Genomic DNA, 24,905 nt, shown 5'->3' on the forward strand with positions numbered 1-24,905 from the left:
AAGAGGCCACACTGGCTTTGGTTGAAAGGGTTGGTTGGAAACCTTTCCTTTCTTGAAGGAAGGATGGCCCAGCGTTTGGCAGCTTTGCTTTTGCTGCAAATGAGAAGTTGGATTTCAAGCAATTCAGTCATTGAGTTAAAGTCCTTTCTAGGGTCTCTCCCAGTCTCTCACCTCCAGGGGGTTTTCTGACCTAGGTGAGATGCAATAGAAGGCAGGATCTGGTGAGGACACGACTGTGTGTGTGCGGCAGGGTGGGACCGCAGAGACACCAGCACTTGTGAATAATGTCAGAGATTTTATAAAGTGTTTTTTTATATACCGAGCAACCCAATGGGAGGAGACAGGAGGAATGAAAGTTCTTTCTCCTCTGCTTTAGAGCCGAGGCAAGCTGAGAGCTGGGGCCGGAGGTGCCACATGTAGAGGATCCAGCTGAGAACGGGCTGGGGGCTGCGAGGAGAAGAGATGCCGGCAGGCAGGAAGGGGACTCTGTTAGGTAGTGGTTGGGGACAGATTGAGGCCAGAGAGGAGAGGGCCTTCTTGCTGGGGAGGAAGGTGGAATTAGAATAGTAGGGCCCAGTTGTGGGTCTAGAGGTGTAGAAAGCCAGCCAGGGAGTTTGGGACCAGTTGGGTAGGCCAGTTTGAAAATAGAGCAAGTCCTTCTTCCCGGTTTGTTTTTCTGGGGGATGCTGTGTCATTGCCTCCCCTGCAGAGGCTGGAGATGGGTTGTAAGCAGCCTCAGAACTGAAAGTGAGATCTGAACTGCATCTAGCCACAGACCCCAGTGGATAGCCTGGATCTCCCTCATCTGCAGAGAGCCCCTCCTCTCTCCCCTCTCCCCCTCCAGCTCCTGGGAGTTCATGAAATGATCTGCTCTAGGTGCTAAAAGGGGCTAGGCATGTGGGTTGTTTTGATTGGAGAACCCTAAGCCACAGGAAAGATCCAGGGGCCACTGCAGGAAGACCACCCATTGTTTGCTTCTCTTTTCCCAACTTATTGGGGCAGCAGAAGGTTAACCTCAATCACTAGTGTGCCAGCTCCGTGTAGCACCTTGGGCATCCTCCCTGAATGGGGGAAGGCTGCTGCAGACCCTGTGCCTCCAGAACCACATGGGTGGGATCACTGGTGTTGAAGCACAGGTTCGACTTTGTGCTGGCTGGGTTTTCTATGATCCTTTTTGGAAGCTCCAGTTAAAATGGCCTTTTTCAAGCACTAGTTTTCAACATTTAATATTAGAGCTGCTGGTGATCTAAAATGAGTCATCTTTTCTTTTTGTTTTTAAAGGAAGCAATTTTGCTTTTTGTGTCTGGCTCTAGGGGAGGGATGCTGGGAACCAGGGTGCAGAGAATTGGGTGAAGTAACCTGGGTTTGAATCCCCCACTAGAGCCTTTACCACAGTGTAACCTGTGCCCATTGCTTCACCTCTGAACCTCAGGATCCTCATTGTAAAATGGAGACTGCACTCAACTTGCAGGACTGCTTTGAGGCAGTGGTGCAGAGTGCCCTAGAAGATGCCCACTGAATATTTCTGGAAGGCTGGAATGAGAGGTTGAAAGGTAGCTAGTGTTCTTGAGCAGGTATCCCTGCTTAGGGAACTGGGTACATTTAGACATAGGAGTAAATGAGAAGAAGAGAATAAAAAGCAGGAAGTATTTATAAGTGGTGGATTGGTGTGTGTTCTGAATTTGGAGTTTCAAACTCAGGATCCACAGCCAAGGTTAAAGAGGTGGTGTGTGTGTGTGTGTGTGTTGTGGCAAACAGAAGAAAGGAAGTAACGGTGCTGGAAGAGAGTTTATTTTAAAAGCTTCCCCAGTGATAGATTTGTAGCTCTGGGTAAATAGAGAAGCTTGTAAAACTTGATTAATTTTCTTCCTGAAGTCTGTTTTTGGTGGGGACTGGGGGTGAGGACAGAGCTTCCAAATGCTTTTAAGTTAGAAGTCTTTGTGTCCTGGGTTCGATCCCTGGGGTTGGGAAGATCCCCTGGAGAAGGGAAAGGCTACTTACTCCAGTATTCTGGCCTGGAGAATTCCACGGAGTGTATAGTCCATGGGGTCGCAAAGAGTTGTACACGAATGAGCGACTTTGACTTCACATTGCGTCCCCAGCACACACCATGTTCAGGGCCAGGGCTGAGTTCTTACCCCCTCTCCCTGCCCCTGATCATCGCTCCCATCGTTCTCTTCCTGGAATGGAGTGCCTGTTGCCGCGCTGTGCTCTGGTCTCACCTAGGGATGAGCAAGGGCTTTCTGCACTTGCGATGACTTCCTACTTCCTTCCTGGCCTATGCCTCGGTCCAGAGTGGATCTGATTTGCTCTTTCTTTGGATTAGGAAGCCCCCACCCCCACCCCCCAGCCTGCCCCTACCCCTACCCCTCTCCCTGCCTAGGCCTGCTCTGGAGACTTGGACGGGCAGCTGGCGTGACCACTGGCCAGTGAGGAGCTAAGGTTTGTCCTGATCTGTAGGTCCATGTGAGCTGTTCGGTAATGAGAGGTTCCTGTTCCCAGGAAGCCACTGCAGAAATGGAAAGCAGGGAGGGCTGAAGAGATGGTGAACCTTGTATGTTGGGAAAGAAAAAAATTGAGTAAGTTTTGGAATGCTTCTGTGTTTGGAAATAAAATTTATGACTGTGTATTTCTGTCATTAGGGTGGAGTGTGAACCCTGAGACTTAGATACCACATGTTGCCAGGCAGTGCCAGGCTTCTTACCTCAGGGCCTTTGCACAGACATTCTCCCTGCTTGGAGCACCTCCCTTTGTTCTCTCTCTCTATGGGGAATCCCTAATCATTGCTCGTGTCGTGTTTTTGTCTATTGCATGCCCCTGACCGTCATTCCTTTCCCAGAATGGAGTGCCTGTTGCTGGGCTGTGCTTCAGTCTCATCTAGGGATGAGTGAGAACTTTGTGCACTTGTGATGACTTCCTCCTTTCTTCCTGGCCTACTGGGCTGGCATTCGGATCTTAGTTCCTTGACTAGGGATCAAACCCATGACTCCTGCAGTGGGAGTGAGGAGTCTTAACCACTGGACCACCGGGAAAGTCCCATGTCTCAATTTAAGACATCATCTAATTATAAGAAGAGTCTCACAATCATCTTTGAGGCCATGGGATAGGGCCCATAAACTCGGGGGCTTGACACCTAGTTCAGATCTGTGGACAGAGTGATCGAGGACCCCTACCTCCCAGGGCTCTGTTCTCTGTGAATGGCTCCCTAAAGCCTCAGTGTCCTCAGGACATGTCCACATGTGGCTGCCTGTTTTGAGCCCTGGTTTTGGTGTTTGCCTTTCTTTTGTGAAATAGATTTCTGATGTTGATGGAGCCTCGGACCTGAAGTGTCCTCAGAGATGTGTGCAAAAATGTCCAGTACTCAATTAGCCCAGCTTACATCTACTGCTGAGGCCTCTAGGCTGGGTGCCCTGTGACTCTTCTCTTGCCAGGTTTTTCTGTTTTGTGACGGGGATTGAGAAGTGGGTGTGCAAGGTCAGGAGTCCTGCAGTGTCACTCAGCTGGAGTCTTGTTTAGTTGCTAAGTTGTGTCTGACTTTTGTGATCCCATGGACTATAGCCCACCAGGCTCCTGTGTCCATGGGATTTCCCATTCAAGAGTACAGGACTGTTGCCATTTCCTTCTCCAGGGGATCTTCCCGAGCCAGGGATTGAACCTGCATCTCCTGCTCAGCAGATGGAATTCTTCACCGCTGAGCCACCTGGAAAGCCCAGGGGATGTTAACCTAGGATGATGGGAAGCAGCTGGTTCTGATTCCTCTAACTCTCCCTGCTTATCCGTGCAGGAATATTTTATGATATGACCCCCTGTAATTCAGAGTTGGTGGCGATTTTATCAGCTCACACAAATCTACAGTTGACCTTTGCATTATCTGAGAAGACTTGTGTTTGCTTAGCCGCGGAGGATAAACAGGATTCCAGGGGGTGGTTCAGGACTCTGGGCTGTGGGTTTTTGTGCAGCAGCCATGGCTTCTAATTGTGAGTGGCTCTTATCTGTGCTTCCCGGAAGATCTGGCCACACCTGGCGGCAGTGGTGGGGGGTTTCTTTGGTTCCAAGCTGGCCATTCAGGGTTTTCCTGGGACTTGAAATGCTCACTCCCTTTAAATCATCACTTTCTAGTCAGGCTGTCCTAATGCTATCAGCTCAGAATACTCCAGAATCCACTGAGGAGTCAGAGCAGATACTTGTTTTTCACGCTGATAGTCAGTCTAGTCTTTCCTTCTTCAAATAGTTGATGCCCCTGAGGTGTGGCTCCTGACAAAAGGACATGGGCAAATGCTTTGTCCTCACAGAACTTACAGACATTCTTTCCCTTTACCGGGGGCTTGTGTGTTTTAAGATGCTAACCGCAGATATTTAAACGGAAGGCACATCCTGCAGGTTCAGATGGGCTTTTCCTCCAAGAAGTTACCTGAATGTATTATTCTAGGCTCTCCTTGGCTCCCCTTGACCGGAAAATAGCTAGGTCACGCTTGCCTCCGCCTCAGTCCTCTGGCCATCATGCTGGCTGGGTCTGTGATTTTTGGACTTAGTCACCTGAAGATAACGGAGTGTTTGCTCCTTTGTCTGTAAAGCGATGGTAAAGGATACATCTGTGGTCCCAGCGTCTGGTGTGTGGCTTCATGGAGCCGAGCCATCCAGCACCTTGTCAAGGTATGACTGAGAGTTTGGAGAAAGTGATGATTTGATTGTACCTTGGAGACAAGAGAAGAGTTGGAACAAAAATGTCCTTGTACAGCTGTTATTCTAGTGAAAAATTTTTAAGAATTGGTTACTGGGAGCACAAACCCACAAGGCCAGAAAAGAGTGGAGGGAACGCTGATTTTCAGGAAGCTTTCAGCCAACCTGAGTTAAGTTTCCTGGGCTTTACCAAAAACACAATCCCCCTCCTAGGGGCTTGGGGGCTGGGCGTGCAGTCGGGCCCAGGCCACCTCGGAGAGGCGCAGGTGCCCACCATAACACCACCCTTTCCGGTGAGTCAGCGAGTTTGTCCTGGAATATCCCGCCCCGGGGGTGGGCCAGGGTCACGGGCTGGGGGCCACTCTGGCCCGCTGCTTCTCAGGAAGCCCCATCCAGACATGGCTTTTTTCCTGCTCCCTATTTTCTTTTCAAAAATGTTTTTAACATAGATGTGTCACCATGGAGTTCTTTTCATGAGGGCAAAAGCTGGTTCTGATCCAGAACCCATTGTGGCCTGATCCTTGGTCTTCATTATTTGGTGGGGCAGTTGCTGGGGCCTGACCAGGGCTGGTGGGTGGGGTGAGGTGAGGAGGAACCATGAGGAGGAGCTGCCCTGATAATGAAGGGAAGAGGTGGGGGGGAGGTGTGATTTCACTGTCCCGGCCACAGACAGGACCACGCCCCTCTGAAACAGCAGCATATGTGCTCTGGGGGAGGGTCTGCCCCTGACCTGGTGCAGGAGCCATGGCCACCACCAGCTTGGCCATCCAGCCCGGCCCAGCCCACACAGGAGGGAGGAGCCTGAAACAGCTCTCCCAGCCTCTCTCTGGCCGATTGGCCCTGATCCCTTCTCCCTCTTTTGAGTACAGGCTCTCCCCACTCCTCAAACCCTCCTTGTCCCCACTGCCCGGGTATGTGTGAGCCCCCAGTGCCCGCCGCGCAGTTGGTGCTCGTAAAAGTCTAGATTTTAAAACTGTGGGCATGAAGGACTTGATGGGCTGTGAGAGATGCTCTTGTGGGAGTGCAGGGGCTATACTGCCCTGTGTCGTGCTTGGCACGTTGTAGGTCTTCTGCCCTTTGGGTGAATGGAGCAGTGCCCAGAGAAGCAGGACTCTGGCGTGGGCGGCAGCCCCCAGAGGGAAGGAGCTGAGGTTGTTTTGCGTAGGAGGGCTGTGGTCTATGCAAGAGGGCTGCTCCTGTGGCTCCTGCCTTTCTCCTGCTGTCCCTCCTGCTTTCCCAGGAGGCAGACAACCTCCTGGCCTTACTCTTAAACTGCCCCTTAGTTGGTTTGGCCTCCATGGGGATGGCTGGCTTGCTTTTTTAATGTAAGGCATCCTGTCTCTCCCTTACTAAAATAAAAATCAAACCCAAATTGAAGTAAATCAGGAGCTGCAATGAAGACAGCCCAAAGATTCCCTTGACTGTGGGACTGAGAGCCAGATATTGAGGGTCTTTTGGGTCTGACCTTGCCCACGTTTCAGATTTTGCCATCTTTATGGCAGACCTCATCCCAGTGTTTGGCATGCTCCACTTCACTGTAGATTAATCATTACGGCCTCCCGCTGAGATAGACAGTGGTCTTAAGGGGAAAACCCCAAAGGGCCACCAGGTCTGTGGGATTTTAGAGAGCGGCTGAGGGTGCAGAGGGGACCCGGGGAGGGAGGGGGTAGTGTGTTGCTGGCGAAAGCCCCCGAGGACTAGAAAACCCAGCACCTTGCACCTGCTGCCTCGCTCCTGTAGAGAGGGTGTCATGTCTGTCACTGGCTGACACTTGCAGGGTTTTTCTTTTCTCCAAATAAATAATTCTTTGTCTCTCTTCAGGGTGGCAGATCAGGGCTGGAGAGAGGCAGCCGATCAAAGGCAGCCTCGCTGACTTTGAACAAGTGGGCTGAGGAGGCGTTCTGGACAGGCGTGGGGTGGGGGAAGGAGAGGGGACCGAGGAAAACCAGTGGGCTGCAGAGACAGGCGGGGTGACACCTGAAGCCAGCACCTCCTAAAACCGGTGATCCTGCGTTTCTTGCCTGGGGATGTGTGAGTGAAATATTAGGCTCGGTGGAGAGTTCCTTCCTCAGAGGAGAAAGCGGGCTCCCTTTTCCTGTCCCTTTGTCTCTGGTCCCCTTTGTCCCAGCCCTCCAGCTCTGCGGCCTCCCCTCCCCCCACGGTTCCTTCCTTTGTCCCCCGCCACTCACCAGCGAAACTCACCAGCGAAACTTAACTCGAGCCTCCAGCCGCCCGAGGCCCCCGTCTCCTCTGCTCCCCATGAAACAAAAGTAGCTGGTAGGTCCTGGCCTGGCTGTCAGCACGCGGACTCAAAGGAGCCAGACAGGGCCCCGGCCCCCAAAGGTGGTGGCTGGTTAGTTTTGAAGTTAGGTGCTCGCTGTTGGCAGTCCCCTCAGAGGGAGCTGTGTTAATTGAGGGGACCTGCTGCCCTAGTTACAGAGGTCTGGGGCTGCAAATGTAGCTGGGGGACTCTCTTCTCTGGTGAAGCCCCTCTTTCTCCTGCTCTAAGTGGTCCTGGGCCTTCTTACTCATGAGCTCTGTGTGCAGAACTTATCCCTAAAAATAAGGATGTGCCAAACTCTAAAAGAGCCAAACCCACACTTCTGGGTACCGAAACACCTACTTTTGTTTTAAGATTGTCTTAATCATCTTTAAGCAAGCGTTAGCAGTCACCTGGGGGGTAAGCAAAGATCAGGGGAGAAAAACTGAAAGTTGAAAAAATCTGTCTGTTAACTTAGTTTGTTAAGAGTATGGGAAAGGATGGACTTGATTCCGTTTTTTCATGATGAAAATGGGAACTCCAGTGCCTGAGTTCTAACCTGATGGCTTCCTGGGTGTGTGGCCCAGGGCGCTGGAGAGAGAGAGGGACCTGAGGCCCACAGAGAGGGTTGCAGGAGCCTGTGTGCGTCTGTGAGGCAGAGCAGAACTGTGGTGGCTTGGAGAGGCTTCATCATTGCTGGAGTGGGTTTCCCTACTTAAAATGTTTAAGTTCCTAATTTAATTACTTGCGTTTAGAAGATAACATGTAAATTTTGAAATGTTGTATTCAAAATGCACAAAAAAATGCTGTTATAGGTTTTCACAGGCGTTTTTGGCATCAGTGTTCTAAATGCTGTCGCCAGAGCCACTTTAATCTTCTGACCCACCTTTCTTACACGTGTCACTTGTACTCCGTCTCAGTTGTTTGAGATATGGTTTTTCAAACTTACGTATGATTCTGTCTCTAAGAATGTTATCTGAAGCCACAGGGACCCATGATAACGTTAAGACAGTTGAATATGTAAGATTTGTCTCATAAGTTTCTCTTGCTAGAAATGCTGCGGCAGATAGCAGACCCCGGTTCTGATGCTTGAGAGTGGGGAGGGCACCCTTCCTGAGTGTCCCTGCATGACCCTGATGTTTCTCTGAGCCTCAGAGTCTTCATCTGTCAAAATCAGAGGATAACAGTGCCTAAGGGTTGCTTCTCAGGGTTAAGTATGTGAGGAACGCAGGACCGTGCCCTGTATACAGCAAGCACTCAGCAAATGCAGCACTGGAGGTTGGACTGGTTGGAGCACTCTGGCCATTCTGGTTTGTAGAGTGACTTTGAGGGCTTATCAGATGACACCTGGGGGCAGCCCTTGTGGGGAAAGACAAGACCCTCGTGCGCTTTGGGATTGGGGGAACTTTCCAGAGGAAAAGGAAAGAGGTTGCAGTTTTAGCTGTTGAGAATGCAGTAATGGGGTGAGGTGAGGTCTGTGAAACCCCTCCAACCCCCCCAGTAGTCGCTGTGGTCCATCCGCTGGCATTCCCAGAGTGGAATGTTTTAAAAGTCCTTGGTTTAGGGCCCCTGTACCCAGCTGGTAAGGGTAACCAGTCTATAGATAGGACTCAGAAAACATTGAGGTTTTGTCTTTTAATGATCTTTATTTCAAAGCTGGCAAAAGCTTAACTAGAGATGTAGCAGGTGCTGGGTTCTGTGTGTGCCCACAGATGTCTGTCGTCATTGCTGTGGTCATTGTTTGCCATCCCAGAGCTGCGGGTGACAGATGACACTCACATCCCCTGCTTCTTGGCTGGGCTGGAAGCTCCTGGGGTGGACAGTGGCCTCGGTGTATGTGTCATATGTGCACAGGTTTACGGGACAGATTTGCATCGCCGTTTGTCAATAAGTCCTGCTTTGAATATCCACCTCTGGTGTGCCGGTGGTGGGGGAGCTGGGATTCCCAATTTAGATGCTGACGATAATCTGAAACTGAAACAATCAGAAGAGTGTGTCTCATGAAAAAGAGAGCAGGGGGGATAACAGCTCAGCCGGAAGTTCTCACCTGGCTGCGGGGGTCCAGACTGACCTCGTGTGGAGGGCGCCACCTTGAAGCCAGTTTTTCCTCTTCAGATGACTGTACTCCATTTGGGAGAATTAGCGAAACAAAATGGAAATGGGCGATGTGTTCAGTTACTTTGTGAGGCTTTGAGTGGTGGATCCCTTCTTGCACTTGTGAACTCTGTCCCAAGGTTAGGTGTCCCTGGCCCCAAAGTGAGAAAGTCTAATGGAGAAAGAGGTTGGCGGGGGTAAAACCAGGTAAAATTAATTTCAAAAGACTAAAGGTCTTAACCCAAGCAGGTAGAGGGCAGGGGTCAGGGGCATGTTTCTTTTCTGAATAAGTAAGGCCTCAAAGCTCCCCGCCGCATGTGTGCACACGTGTGCGTGTGCGAGTGTGTCAGTCACAGCAGAAACAAAATAGAGAACCGCCCCCCCGCCGTGTGTGTGTGTGTGTGTGTGTGTGTGTGTGTGTGTGTGTGAGAGTCACACAGTGGAGACAAACCTACTCTGTGTGTGTGTGTAAAGCATGTGTGTTTAGAGACCCAGAGGGAGGGGGCAGGGCCTAGGAGCGGTGGATGGCTCAGGCTGGGGGAGGGGTTACTATTTGCATAACTGATTGTTGCTCTTGGGGATTGTGGTGGAGGATGGGAGGCTAGCACAAAGGCTCTTTCCTCCCCCTCTCCTTCCTGACCCCTCCTCCTTTCTCCTTTCTTCCCCTTCCCTCCCCCTTCCCATGCCAGAGCCCTGAGTCTCGTCGGCACCACCTGTGCCCCCTCTAATGGCCCAGGGGTGGCCTTGCTCTTGGTGCCCTGTGGATGAGGTTTTTACCGCCTGGTCCCCAACTGCAGGCAGGGCCACCGCAGCCGTCTGTCAAGTCAAGATAAAGTCCAAAAGGAAGGGCTGTGTGTCTCTCTTTAAAAGCTGGTACTTCATAAAAAACGGTTTCTGCCTGAGCTCTCAAGTTCTTGCCTTCACCATCTTTTCCGTCTAGAGACTGGAGGTTTCTGGAGGGAGACCATGGCTGGTGTCCCCTCACATAAGCTGGTTTTCCAGGGCCTATTTCCTGTGACCCACAGCTTGACACTTGCTGGAAAGCAGAAGCGGCTGGTAGCTGGGCTGTCCCATAACAGCTTCAACCAAGCCTTTGGGAATCCCACAGAGAGAAGGCCGAGGCCCGTGTTCTGGCATGGGCTTGAGACTCACTCTTGCAGACCCTAAACAGTAATACCTGGTGGGTCCACCATGTGTCTTTGCTAAACCAGTAAATGAATGAGTACGTGTGCTGTGACCCCAAAGCAAAGTAAATGCCACCCAGAGGTCTGTCATCCACTTCTGGGCTTTTCTGTCTAGCATGTCTGTGTATTGAGTGCCCCCCAGGAGGCCTGTCTCCCTGCCTGAGCCTCAGTTTCCCCATCAGGAAAATGGTGGTAACAGTTCTTGGTCAGGCTGTCATGAGACTCAAGTGAAGTTCCCCAGAGGGTCCTGCCCATCATTGGGGAACTTGGGGACAGAGCAGGCCTTGAACAAGTGGAGAACCACCTGTCAGAAGGCTCCTGGGCCATGTGAAATGACCTGAAGGGGCAGGCCTGGTCAGCATCGTCTGCCCCCCTGTTTGTTTTGCCACAGAACAAGGTTATCTGTGACATTAGACTCCTAGGTTGTGCTGAGGAGGTAGGGTACCAAATTGCTATTGACATCTCCCTTGGTGGGGGGGGGGGTCCCTCCTCCGCCCTACCTTGCATACCCAAGGTTGATCTTTGTATTTAAGATCTGGCTACAGTTCTTTCACAAAATGAAGACTGAAAACGTTTTTAAAGCAAGTTCATGCCCTGGAGGCCAGTTAGCTCCCTGGCACTCTGAATTGGGTTGGGCGGGGTCAGTATTTGAGCCATCAGCTGCAAATCCCTCTGGGTTCCTGAGGGGCTGAAGTTGTGTGCTTGCTATTCCTGGCAGGTCCCTGCGGGGAGTGTGGGGTTGTTCTGGTTGGCTAGAGGATGGAGGAGAGGGATGTGGAAGCTTGCTTCACTTGGTACAGCTTTACTGACTGCTTGGTTTCTCTGAGCCACGGATTCTTCCCCTGTGAAATGTGGGCATCCATCACACGATGGGTGAGGGTGCTTGGTGACCAGATCTTACTCTGGAAAATGTTAGGTATTGGGCATGGATAAGGGCTTCCCTAGTGGTTCAGCGGTAAAGAATCTGCCTGCAGTGTAGGACATGTGGATTCGATCCCTGGGTTGGGAAGATTCCCTGGAGAAGACAATGGCTACTCACTCCAGTATTCTTGCAGGGAGAATTCCATGGACAGAGGAGCCTGGTGGGCTATAATCCACGGGGTCGCAAAGAGTTGGACAGGATTTAGTGACTAAACAACAACAATCCCAGAAAGGCTTGGACAGTTCATGAACTGGAGGGTGGGAGGGACCTGACCAGAGGTGCCTGGAAGGATCGATGGCTCTGCCCTTTGTGGCTTGCCGAGGGATTAATAACAAAGGTCAGTGGGATGAGGCAGCCTTCCCAGGGTGTTTGCCCAGAGGGACCATATTCTTGGAGTCCGTGGTTCCTGGTGAGTAGCCATAGGAGTGAGAGCTCAGGTGTGCCAGCCACCTGGCTACTCTGGCCTCGGACTCTAGACACCACTGGACGCCTGCACACATTCCTGTTCCCCTGCCTCTTAGCTGCTTCCAGAAGGCTGCTCAGATGGCCTGGCACCCCCCCAAAGGTGGGCTCACAGCCCCGTGCCCATTGCCTTTTTGAGCCCTTCAGGCAGCTTTTCTTGGAAACTCCTGAGTGCTCTTAGGGGAGGCATCAGTAGTAGCCTGTCTTTCCTGTTGAGAACGCTTATAGTTGGGCTTCTCTGGTGGCTCAGACAGTAGAGAATATGCTTGCAATACAGGAGACCTGAGTTTGATCCCTGAGTCAGGAAGATCCCCTGGAGAAGGGAATGGCTACCCACTCCAGTATTCTTGCCTGGAGAATTCCATGGACAGAGGAGCCTGGAGGGCTACAGTTCGTGGGGTTGTAAGAGTTGGACGCAACTGAGCAATGTTCACACACAGGCTTACAGTCTAGTAGAGATGACATCTCTAGTGGAGATGAAAATAATTGGTGGTCACTCCAGCTCCAGTTGGAGAAGGAAATGGCAACCCACTCCAGTATTCCTGCCTGAAGAATCCCGTGGACAGAGGAGCCGCTTTCCCTATCTCCAGCTCCAGCGGTCTTCCCTGGAACAGGCTCAGCACATGGTACTCAGCTTAGACACCTAGATGTGCAGCCTCTGGGTATAAGTAGGCTGGTGGAGGAGGGGTCTGCTGTGGGGTTTTTTTTTTTTTGCTGCACCAGGTCTTAGTTGTGGCATGTGGGATATAATTCTCTGACCAGAGATCAAGCCCAGGTCTCCTGCACTGGGAGCACGGGGACTTAGCCAGTGGACCACCAGGGAAGTCCCTCTTGTTTTTTTAAAAACACTTGCTGAAAACAAAAACCCCAAACACTTGCCAGCCCATCTAAACCATCCAGACCACCCCAGAGGCCTGATTGACTGCGATTCCCGTAACCCCCCAGCTCTGTAACCAGAATCAGGGAGAGTAGCATCTGCTTTGTATAGAAGTGGAAACTGAGGCCCATGGAGGGAAGAGGCTGCCTTGATTGATGGAAAGGGGCCCCAGAGGCTGTTAAAAATTTCCCTCCAGCCCTTAGCAGTGGGCTGGTAGGTCTCACCTTGCTCCCTAGGCCGTTGCCATTGGCAACCAACTTCCCCTGTTGGTTCTGGGGGCCCTTGAGGGGAAGAGGGAAGAAGGTGGAAGCCAGGCTGTCAGTCAGTCAGGTGGCATTTGGGTGTCAGTGTCAGTGGGTTAGTGCTGGTGACAGTCGGAGGAGGGCCGGGGCACATCAGAGTCATCCGGTGCACAGGCCCAGATCTTGCTACGAATTGTTCCCAGTACTGGGGAAATTCTATGCAGGGATGCCTCACTTTGTGCAAAAAGATGCCTTCCTACCCCTCCTCCCTCCACCTTATACACACAAAGGAAATTTGAAGAGAAGCAAAGATGGCTAGAGACAGACTAGGCTAACGTTAAGGTCTGCTTGGTTCAGGCAGCCTTAGCTCCTGTCCTGGCCCAGCTGTTCTCCAGCCCTGTGGCCTTCTGCTAATTGCTTAGTCCTGCTGAACCTCAGTTTACTCATCCGTAAAACAGGGGTCAAGGCCCCGGTGTCCACTGGCAGTGCAGGGGAGCAGTGCTTAGCACCATGCCTGACACCCCTGAGCGCTCAGTAAGGGGTTGCTGTTGTAAGAAGAATTGGAACGCTGCGGTGGGTTGGTTACTGTTTATTGAGTGTCATCTCGGTCCTGCCAGAGGCTTGGCACTCAGGGGAGGCAGAGCTGGGTGAGGATCAGATTGGTTGCCATCCAGAAGGGCGGACAGATCAATTGACGATCGAGTGGGCAGGTCACAGTCAGTGCTGGGAGGAGGACACAGGCGGAGTCTGACATCCGGAAAGGGGTGTTGCCTGCTGCGTCAGGGGCTGGGAGGGCTTCCTGGAAAGGGGGTGTGGCAGCGGAGCTTCAAAGAAGACAAGAGAGAGAGAAAGTGAACGGGAGGGCATCCCAGGCAGATGCAGAGTTTCATACTGGAAGATGTGGACAGTGGATGTTGATGACAATTGACCTTTCTTGGGCTCTTAGTCTGTGCTGGGCCCTGGAGTGCTTTAATTCCCATAACCAACCCTGGAAAGTGGGTATGATCCCGTTTTGTAGTTCCAAAACTGGGCCATAGGGAAGTTAGAAAACTTTTCCAGGCTCACACAGCATGGAAGACCAGTGTTCAGCCTCCGAGACCCAGACTTTGGAGACCACACACACTGGCGGCCGCTTGAGCCGCTGCCTTGCCCGATGGGACCCAGGACTAGTTGTTGGCAGATAGATGCTTGTTAGCTAATGGGACGGCCCGCTAGTTGGGCAGGTTGAGGAGTCCCCCTGCCCACCTCAGTTTCTTCATCTGTGAAATGAGAATAACCCATGTCCATGAAATAAGATGAGGTTTTTGGGCAGAGTGTGCACTATGGGGTATATTCAGAGAGTGTCTACTCCAGTTCCTTGACCAGGCTGTGGTTGCTGGGTAGACGATATTCAGTCTTAAGGCAGTCCCCTCTGCAGCCCCTGCCAACTGTCCTTGTTCAAGAGTCCGTGGGACTTGGGCTGGATTAGATAGAATGTGGGCAGAGTGCCCAGCACAGCACTGGGAGGCGCATAGCTCCTGTACACAGTAGTTATTTTCATGATGCTGTCTTATCTCTCGATATTAGTAATTATTACTGATGGTCCTCTCATCAGTCCAGTGGGGGTGATTTTAGCCACACTTTATAGAAAACGGCTTGGTGGGTGAATAATGCCTCCAAAGTCACAGTGCTTGACAAGACACTGAGATTCTGAATTGGGTGTGTTGCACCCCTGACCCTGTGCTATGTCATGGGAAGGCTCTGGCAAAACAGGCCTTCTTGGGATTTCCCTAGTGGTCCAGTGGTTAAGACTCCATGCTTCCAGTGTAAGCGGTGCAGGTTCGATCCCTGGTCAAGGACTAAGATTCCATATGCCCTGTGGTATGGCCAAAAAAAAACCCAACAGACCCAAGGCTTGAGACATCCTTCTAAAGCACACCCATTGTGTAAGGTGCAGCATGCTCGCGGCACATGGTGTGCACACACACTTTCTCTCACTTGGACACTTCAGCTCGTGATAGCATCTCTGCTCCACCAGCAGGGCACGTACCCTGGGTGTGTGAGCATGCCCTGAACCCAGTCCAGACCCTGGGCTACTCTGTCTTCCAAGAACACAACAGCTCCAGCCCAGAGAAAGCAGTGTTACCCGCAGCTCGACCCAGTGCGGTTATAACAACAACACAGTGGGAGAAATGTCCATAGCTTGGGGTCGCCTGCTACCCAACCCCGCTCCCTGGGGAACCCCTGCAGGGGTAGTCTTCTGGCAGACACATCACTGCTGTTCTCCTCTCAGCCCTGCTGGGAGGAGGTGGTTGGCTCCCTCAGTTGGTAAACTGGGCCCTGTGGCCTTGAGTGTTTCGGTCTCTGGGCCGCATGTGCCCATGGCCCTGAGCCAGGCACCACTGGGAAGGACCAGCGAGGACACAGGGATCCCAGCGGCGCTCTGTCCCCTGGGGCGTGGGAGCAGAGAGCCAGGCCCTGAGCACGTCCCCAGTTGAGACTGGAGGCTCGTCTCCCCGAGGGCTGGCCCCACTTGCAGCCACCACGCTCGTGCTAATTCTTTGTTGATTTAGAAGCCTCTTCAGGATCGTGCAGTGCCTTAGGGCCACTCTTGTGGAGAGGAACTGTAATCCCTTAAATATAATAATCCCCCTTGCTGGACACATTAAAGAACAGCTTCCTGTACATGAGCCCGTTGGCACCCTCCAGCAGTCCTGCGGGGGCAAAGGCCCAGGCTTATCATCCCGGGTTGTTCATGAAAAGCAGGTAGGTGACTTTTGTGGCTTTCCAGAGTCACATGTCCAGTACCCTATGAAGCTCAGAGTCAGAATCCAACCTGAAGGCTAGTTCTGGTGTCCGGGACAGACGGCAGATGCTTGGCATACATGTGGGTGCTCCCCACTCATGTCAGGCATTACAAGTAGGTCACAGTAACTCTTTCCTCCTGACCCAGGTTCAGAGTTTCTTTTCCATACAGCATTTTAGTCATTGTCAGTCAAACGACATTGGCATGTGAGATGAGTTCCTTGTTATTGGTGTCACACTTCAGACTGGAAGTCGGCCAGTGATGTTGTGTGAGTTCCTGGCTCTTTGGATTTCCAGGTAAGTGAAAGTTGGAGGCACGGCATCACTGTATTCCAGTTGGAAGCCCCGTACCTGTCTGATGGAGCCAAGCGCCAGCTTCCAGGAGGGCCCTGGCACATCTCATCGGGTGTGTGGTGTCTGCCTGAAGAAGAGCCGTTTGAATCGGAGTGCCTACTGGCCAGCCAGAAGGGGATGGACGGCGGGGACCAGCCAACTGCCGAAATGTGATTGAACCCGCCTCGTTGGAAGACGCGCGAGCAGCCTTTTCTTCCAGATGCTCTGAATTCCACTCCACATGTTGATTTCTCTTCGGAGGTCCCCAGGATGACCTTTTACACCATGCACGACCCTCCTAGGATGTGGGGATGCTGAGCGGTGGAGAGATGAGGAAGTTGGGGGGTGGGTGTGTGGCTGGCATGGCATTGCAGGCGCCATCCTTGGAAATCCTGTCTTGGTCAAAATGACACGGTCAGGTACTCAGACTGCTGGGCGAGTCTGAGTTCTAATCCCATCCTGAGCGTCCTCATGTACCAGGTTTGAGCTGAAGGTTGAGTTTGAAGTCCTCGTTCAAGCTGAACCTTGGATTCTGCAGCTGCCCTCATAGAGCTGGACTGTGAGCACAGGTGACCGCGGCGCCTCTCCTCCTCAGCCCTTCTTCCACGCTGAGCCACAGAATCCGAGCGCCATGGTCACCTAACGAGTGGCTCTCTTGTTTTGATCGCGTAACTCTTCAAACATCAGCCGATTTCTTGCTGTCAGCCACCATGTGGATGTTCTTGACCTTGGTTTTCAAGATGCCTTTTCATCCGTCCACTTAGTTGCACAGTCCGTCTCATCTCCCCTAGCAGCGTGACCCCTGCCCCCCACCTTCCTGCCCACAGGCAGGCTCCCTGGTTCATCCCCAACCCTAAACCCGCAGAGCCTTTTTTTCAGTAAGTTCAGCTCAAACCCTCGCCTTTTCCTGACTCTACTCAGCCCCTCCGTTTGAGAGGACTTTTTCCCACATGAAATACAGATTTAAAGAAAGTCAGCTGTAATGGTTAGAGGGACCTTACAGGACATAGACTTCAGTGGTTTTTTTTTAACTTACTTTTTTTTTTCCCCCTTTTTAGCAGGAGATCCCTTTCTTTAAGTGAAGTCTTAGGTGGCAGGCCAAATAGTGTAACAGAAAGACAGAGCCATCTACCAGTTTAAGGGGTGTGGGATGCCAAAGGTCACACCTGCTAAGCTTCCAACCGTTATGCCTCCTCCCGTGGCCCCCATGGTCACTCTGTGGTTTAGTCCAACTCCCAGATGGAGAGGTTGTGCCCAGGATAAGGAGATGACTTGGCTGAAGATTCTTCAGGAAGTGAGAGTCACGGGGGTCCCCAGGTCCCCCAACCATATCCTGGGTGCTGTCAAGCGATCAGGCTTCCCCAGCTCTTCAGTGAGATGTTTGGACATGTTTCAGTAAAGGATCTGCAGCTGGATCCTTTTGGGAAATGCAGGGTTCAGCAGTTTCTCTAGAGTAGGACTTCTCAAGAGTTTCCAGTGCATTAAGATGCATTGCAGATCTTAGAAGTGGGATAGCATATATGAGGTGGATAAACAGAGTGAAACGCAGCGTGTCTGACATTTATTTGACCACGGGACCTCATCTGGTTGAGGAATCCTAAAACTTTAATCAAAAGTACAGGCTAGGAGATGACTGGGTTGTCTGTTGGTCCCCAGTTTTTTTGAGATACGGACAACTGTGGGTCCAGGTGGCGCTCACCGTTTCCTGGGCTGTATCTCCATCCTTTGGAGCCGTCTGTCTTTCTTCACTAAGCATCTGTTTTGTTGGGTAATGGGCTCCTGTAAGCCTCTGCCCTTCCGTGTCAATAGATAGTATCCATCTTTTTCAGTGATCACAAAGTATTCTGCTTCTTGGATGTGACAATTTATCAGTCCCTCGCTGTGTAGCATTAAGATTCTTTCCAGTTTCCTCATACTGTAAACAAACTCTGATGAACATGTTGTTATTGTTTAGTTGCTAAGTTGTATCCGACTCTGTGATCCCATGGCTTTTAGCCTACCGGGCTCTTCTGCTCATGGGATCTCTCAGGCAAGAATACTGGAGTGGGTTGCCATTTCTTTTTCCAGAGGATCATCCCGACCCAGGGATTGAACACACATCTCTTGCATTGCAGGCAGATTCTTTACCACTGAGCCACCAGGCAAACCGTGATGAACATCTTCGTGGCAAAATGTTTGTGCACGTGTACGTGATGATATTCTTAGATGTGGAATGCTTGGGGCGTATGGTATACACAACACACTTTAAAAACAAAAGGCTGTCAGAACTGCCAGCACATTGCTTCACAAGCTGGGTGCTGCTTCCCAACTTTGTCCTGGCAGAGCTACTCACGAGTGCCTTTGGAAGGGGCTGACTGTCAAAGCGCCTTAGGCCCTTGGGAAGTCAGAACTGGCCTCGTGTCCTTGGCTGTGCCGCCTCTCTGGCCTGTCTGGCCCTGGAGGGCTCCTTGTTCTTTGTGCTCTCACCCTCCTGATGTTCGTCTCCAGGGGAGGGCTCTGTGGGGACCTCCCCCATGTTAATTGATTTAGATGCTTTTCCTTGTGTAAGAGCTTGGTGGTGGAGACCCATTTATCTGGATGCTTTTTACATCCCAGAAACCTTGCGTGAGAGGCACAGATTGGACTACAGAGACAATGGGGCATGGGGGACCTTGCCCACAAGGTTTCTGTTGCCACTTTTATTGCCTGGCTCTTGCCTGATTCCCAGTGACGACTGGTGTTCTCAGAAGGGGAGTCTTGGGGAGGGGGGGCTTTATAGGCAGAAGCGGTTGGTAGCATTCTTTTGTTTTTTCCTCTTTCCTTTGCCCAGGTAGATCATTTTGGAGAGGGAGTGCCCCATGGATGTAGGTTAGGGTAGACTGGGATTGAGGTTCACAGTCAGGGGGAGGCAGCCATACTCCTGTATGCCCAGCACCTGATCAGGAGGACTTCAAGTGGAGCCTCGTGGGAATCTCAGCGTGAATTGAATCAGGCTCCCTTCACCACGAGGGATCAAGGCTCCGAGAGGTTTAGAAACCTGAACAAGGTTTCTCCGCCGTAAGGCATGTGTGTGCGCTGAGTCACTTCAGTTGTGTTTGACTCTTTGCGACCCCGAGGACTGTAGCCCGCCAGGCTCCTCTGTCCCTGGGGATTCTCCAGGCAAGAATACTGGAGTGGGCTTCTCTGCCGTCCTCCAGGAGATCTTCCTGACCCAGGGATTGAACCCATGTCTCTTACGTCTCCTGCATTGACAGGCGGGTTCTTTACCACTGGTGCCGCCTGGGAAGCCCTCACTGTAAGGGGAGCCATGGTATTGGGACTGGAAGCCAAGTTTGTCTGAATCCAAGTTTCTGGTTCTTTTTTTAAATTTTTTTGGAGTGGGGGGCACACTGCGTGGCTTATGGGATCCTAGCTCCCTAATTCCCTGACCAGGGGTCGAACCTGGGCCCTCAGCACTGAAAGTTCAGAGTCCTCAACACGAGGCCTCTAGGAAATTCCCCAAAGCTGGTTCTTACCTGCTTTCTGTCTGGGAAAACTGAATACCTCTCAAGTTTTTTAGAGTTAAATGTGAGTGGTTTCAAGGTCTTTTGTGGGAGGTGAGTTTAACATGACTCTTGTTATTTTTAATTACATAAGTAATATCCAAGTACTTCTTGTGTTAATTATTGCTAAATTATAGAGGTCTATGAAATAAGAAGTAAAGAGAACCCCCTACTTTCTTGCCCCTTGCTGTCCTCTTCCTTCTGGTAATCAGGTTTAACCAGTTGGAGGGCCTCCTCCTAGACCTTTTTCTGTGCATTTGCATGCATTAATATCTGTCTTGATGGAGCCCTAAAAACCATTCAGTTCTGACTGGAGGCCCCATTATTTACCTGCTCGATTTCTTTAATTTCAGCAAACCTGAATTGAATAGTAGCCTACTAACTAACTGTAACTTGGGTTAACTCACCCATCCTGGGAGATGAAGCACGAGTTTCATCTGTGTACTTAGGATAACAGTCTGGAGTATCGCAGCGTTGTTGGCAGGATTATAAGAAAACCATGTAGCAGTCCAGTGTAAGGTATGAATGAGAAGGTTCTGGAAAGTTACCTGAGTTTGTGCTCCATGTTGCAGGATATGAGAATGGATATAGTTAGTACTCTAACTCAGAGTTGTGTGGACAACAACTATATAAATATCCGTGAATACGAAATTAGCTGTAAATAAGCTATACATGCCATCAGAGAGATGTTAGCGACAGTTGGAGCTCCAGGCTCCAGGAAAGAACAGTTAGCCCACAGAGGGAATTAGAGAAGGTCTTTTTGGAGGAAGTACCCTCCAAGAAGCAGGGTGGGGGCATTAGCAGTGTTATTTAACTCTTGCTTTGTCCATGCAGTGTTCTAAGTTCTCTATGTAAACTAACTCACTTAAACCTATACCATAACTATGAGGTCAGAGTTAGAATTAGTTTTCTAGATGAGAAAACTGACGCAGAGAGAGGTTAAGTAACCTGCCCAAGGTTACACAACAGTGTATGTCTGAGCCGGGATTTGAGCACTGGCGTCCCATGCTCCTAGACCTGGCCGGGGCAGTGCAGGAACAGTGGGAGCGTGGCTGGGGTGGGAGACAGCTGTTGGCAGATCTGGGAAACAGCAGGGTGTGCGGGCGAATGGGGGTGGTGGTTCATGATGAGGTTGGATGGGGTGATCGCAAGCAGATCAGGGAGCCTAATACCAGAGTCCCTAATACCTGTGATTGATCACTGGGCCTCATCCCACCCTAGCTCTGGCACTTGTGTGGAGGGCGCCTGGCCTCCCTGGCATCCTCCATGAGAGTGGCCGCTCCCGATGCCTGGCTTCCTCCCCCAGGCCACTTGGGGAGCTCGTAGGCAAGCTTTGGGCTGTGCAGTTCCTTAGCTGTTGTTTTCACTCCAAGTTCTCAGATAGAATAGTTATGATCGGCATTTTGGTTATTGGTTTTTTGAAAGTAATTTAAGAAAATCTTAACTCCAGACCTCACTGCAGACCTCCAGACCTCCACTCACCATTGTGCGTGCGCACGCACACACACACATGTACAAAAGCATGCCTGCATTCACTTAGGGCACCATGTTGCTGACACGACAGAGCGTGTCCTCACCTCTTGTACCCTGGCTGCCAGGTGCCTCTCGACATGTGTGTGCGATGCCCTTTGATTGCCTCACTGTGCGGCACAATGGAGCCTCTGTTGACATGCCAGCTAATTAATTTTAACTTTGCAATGTTGCTCCATCTACTTGTGCTGTCCAGGTTGTCCAGTGTTTTCTGGGTGCGGATTCGAGGAAAGGTCTGGAAACGGATGGAGGATGTGGATTCTGACCCTTCCTCTGGGCCCCTCCTCCCTCCTGCCCCTTCTGTGAGCTGGAGGGGACCCAGGTGGACCCTTTTCCTCTTTGCCTGATTTTTCCACAGCTGTTCAGAGGGGAAATGCTGGGCTCTCCTTTTGGGAGAGGTCTTAATTGCCAGGGTGTTAAAACAATTGAGCACGAACCTCACTAACATGGTCTCGTCCAGGGCTGAGTTGTGTGAGAACCAGAAAAAACTGAAATTGCAGACAACTGGTTAAAAAAAACAAAGCTGTTGGGGTTTGGCACTGTCGAGTTCACTCTGCAGAGAGGAGGGGTGCCTGGGCAGGATCTGTAATTAGCACGTGTGCTTTGGGTGCGTAGACGGGGTATTTCTAAAAGTCTTAGAATAGTCTGTCGTTTTGGATATTAATTTGCTTAGTGCATCCCGTGTTGTCCTCTGCCCCTCCCCATTTTTCACATTTCTGATGTTAAGCTTGGCTCAGGCATTAATATTTGTTTGTAAGGTTTGATTTTCTATTTATATTTTCCCCTGCTGCTGGTGTTGCGTTGTGAGAAGCCTCATCCCTTACTTTGTGTTTGGTGGAATCTGGTTGAAGGACAGGGGGGACCTCAGTCTTTCCAGCCGTTGGACCCTGGCAAGTACCTCCCTCTTTCCAGGCCTCAGTTTCCCCATCTGTAAAGTGGGGATGCTGGATTAGCTGTCTTCATGCTTGGAAGCCTGTCTGTTATCACATCTTTTATAATGGAGTGCATTTGATTCTGGAGTAGGGTTCAGCAAACTGTTTTCTATAAACGGCCAGATAGTAGATATTGTTGGCTTTGTAGATTGTATGGTCTCTGGCACCACTCCTCAGCTCAGCGTTGTAGCACAAAAGTAGGCACAGTCACTGCAGAAGTGAATGGGTTGTGGCTGTGTTCCAGTAAAACTTTATTTACAGATACAGGTGGCGGGCCAGGTTTGGCTCATGGATCTTAACTTGCCTTCCACAGCTCTAACACATTCTCTTCTCACACACCAGGCTAGTCTGAAGAAAAGAAGTATTTGAATTAAGGACCAACTGCCGAGCCTTCCCGAGGGCTTACCTTGCCAGGATCCTGGTCCGTCCCCTGTGTTCCTCCTCTGGTAGCTGGGGAGGTTGCCCATCCAGACACCTGTAAAGAGAGGTGTGCCTGCTCTGTGCAAATCACCATTTCCTGAAAAACTGTAAGATTTGGTAAATCCCGGGTTAAGTCTGATTAAGGGAACTCTACCAAAAAATAATAATCTGCCTTTTCCTGTGATATACCTTTCCAGTGGGAGAAAAAAAATCAAACTTTGTTTTTTGCTCTTGTCAGTGTAGTGGTTTTATTGACATTAAAAAAAATTCTTGGTATACAAGGTAGTTTCCTGGACAATTGTGTTGTGCTTCTCTTACCCCCTGACACAAAACTTCTTGGTTTTTTAAGAGGCTGTTTCTCGGAGAGCCAGAGAAGACTGGCTCGTGGGGGTAAAGTCGTCTGAATAAGGGTTATCCCTCTTCTTTGTAACTGTCCAATGTAATACCACATGGCAGATTTGGTAGCAGAACTTCCTCTTATTTCCTTGATTTGTGCTAAATACTTTTCTTCCAGGTGAAGACGCATTATTTACTTTATTGCTGAAGGCTCTGTGTGTCCTCCTTTGTGCCGGGGAGAAGGAACACTTATCCCCATTTCCCAGATTGGTAAAACGAGGCAGCAGACGGTTCAGAGGTTTGCAGTTCGGGATTGAAAATCTCATTGTGATAAGTCGGGTGTCTTTATCATTCACCCTGTGAAAACAGAATTGTGACTCAGCAAACAGTATCTGGGCATTCAGGGGTGCTGTGCTTTTGGGGGCTTCTTAAGGCCTGGTGCCTCCCTTCCCAGGAATGCCCTCCAGAGAATGGTGATCCTGAAGGTGGAGGCTGGGAGAATTATGCCACGTTCCTCTTTCCAACCCATGTAAATAAGCAGTCTAAGTAGAACAATAGTATGCTCTGCAAACCCACTTTGAGATCATTCCCTCTGTCTCACCAACCCCATCCAATAAGATTAAGACCCCTGGGAAGTGCACTGCTCTTGTAAATGCAGGCTTTGCTGTTATCTAGGGGAGAGAATGAAAGAAAAAAAATTCACCACTAAAAGCAGAACTAACCCTGGGGGCAGCCTAGCTTGTGGCTGAGATGCTCTGACAAATGTTTGGACAGCTTAAGAAGATAAACTAGAACTTAAATAAATAAAACCAACTACCTGGTCTATGAAAAATTAGATTTGAGGCCCTGTTGTTTTCTGAAGCTTTCAAGGCCAGGAGCTTATGGGGTAGGAAACATACCATTCCTGATGGAATAACTTCTTCCCCGGGTCTCGGGAACCCTTTGCCTGTGCAGGGGCCACCTGGAGGAGCAGGGGTGGGGTGGAGCATCCACTTGTTGGGTCCTCACTCACCAGTGGACTGCCACTGTGGTCGGAGAGGGGGCAGTAAGTCTGAGCCCAGATGCTCCTCTACCACTCATTAGCTAAGTCACTCTTTGCACAGAGCAACCCCTGGTGACCCCCACTCTTTGCCAGATTGTTTTGGGGATGTGAGGACTGTTGATGTAGTTGAGTCTGCACTCCTTGGGCTCTTCATCGAGCACCTACTTGGTGCTGGGATTGTTCATTTGGTACAGTGCTGGCAGCAAGCCCTCAGTGTGCTCCAGGGGCTTCCTGGTGCAGAGTGAGGAAATGAGTGATGAGTGGCAGCGGGAGGTTTTTCCTCGCTAGGATGTTTTTGTGGCTCTGTGTATTTGTGGTCTCCTCTGCTTGTCCTTAGCATGGAGGTGAAGACCTGCATGTGGATGATTAAATAAGATGCCCACCTGTGAATGAAAAGATGTGAAATTCTAAAGTTTGCTTTAAGCCACCCAGGAAACCTTTGCCAGGCCTTGAACCCCTTGCTTTTGTGAACTCTTTCAGGTATTTCCCCCATCTCCCTAAGTCTCTATCCAGGAGAACTTCTGGTTGCACCCTCTTTCAAGTGTGAAAGGGAGGACTGAACCCACAGGGTGGGGGAAGATGGTAACACCTCCCACTCAGGGAGAGTTAAAAATGAGGCCTTTCACCTTTTAACGATAACGCACATTGCCCGGCAGCATCACTGCGGCGTGGGGGGCCTGAATGCATCCGGTGTGTCCAGAAGGGTCACTTATCTTGATTTTGGCTGTCACTTCTGTTGCTCATAGATGCTGTGTTGATATATACCACTGATTAGGGCCTGGCTTGTTTTGCTGGCTGCTGGGCCATGAGAAGGAGGGTGGGGCGGCCCCTGCTCTGTGAGAATAGGTTCTGTATCTCCTCTCTGAGGCCCTGCTGGGACTAGCTATCCCAGAGGCTCTTCCTAAATGCTGTGCCTCCGGGGAGGGCCCAGGTCTACCAGGAGCAGCCACCAGTCTCTGCTTATGCCTTGCCGGCCACCAGTGTGGGTTGACTTGCAGCTTCAGAAGGTCTCTTGTCTTCTTTTTAGGGGTGTTCAGTTTTCCAAATATTTCCTCTTCTCTGCTTTAAACTTATTTCCAGTCTTCTGAGAAGGGAGCAGAAAGCTTGAGATGAACTGTTACGTAGAATGTATGTCTTCGTTGTTAGGGTAGGTAAAGTTACAGATCACCAGTCTTTCAATAATGTTGTTTTGTGGACTGGTCCTGATCATCCTTTGACCCCAATTGGCTTCTCCAACTGAGGGTAGAAGTAATTGTAAGGTTTAGAGCTGGACGTGACATGGGCGC

At 50.7% G+C, this 24,905-nt stretch overlaps 1 protein-coding gene and 1 long non-coding RNA gene across 4 annotated transcripts in view; one reads left to right on the forward strand and one right to left on the reverse strand.

The window, feature by feature from the left end:
* Positions 1–24,905, forward strand: part of SSBP3 (single stranded DNA binding protein 3) — a 165,997-nt gene that overhangs the window by 18,821 nt on the left and 122,271 nt on the right. The window lies entirely within an intron of this gene.
* On the reverse strand, positions 8,561–10,337 carry LOC133244552 (uncharacterized). The gene is made up of 2 exons (XR_009735442.1): positions 8,988–10,337; positions 8,561–8,908 (listed from the first exon to the last, which is right to left on the reverse strand). It is a non-coding gene; the product is annotated as an uncharacterized LOC133244552 (long non-coding RNA).

This window comes from Bos javanicus, chromosome 3 (genome assembly GCF_032452875.1).
Source record: "Bos javanicus breed banteng chromosome 3, ARS-OSU_banteng_1.0, whole genome shotgun sequence".
In the NCBI taxonomy this organism is placed as follows: Eukaryota; Metazoa; Chordata; class Mammalia; order Artiodactyla; family Bovidae; genus Bos; species Bos javanicus.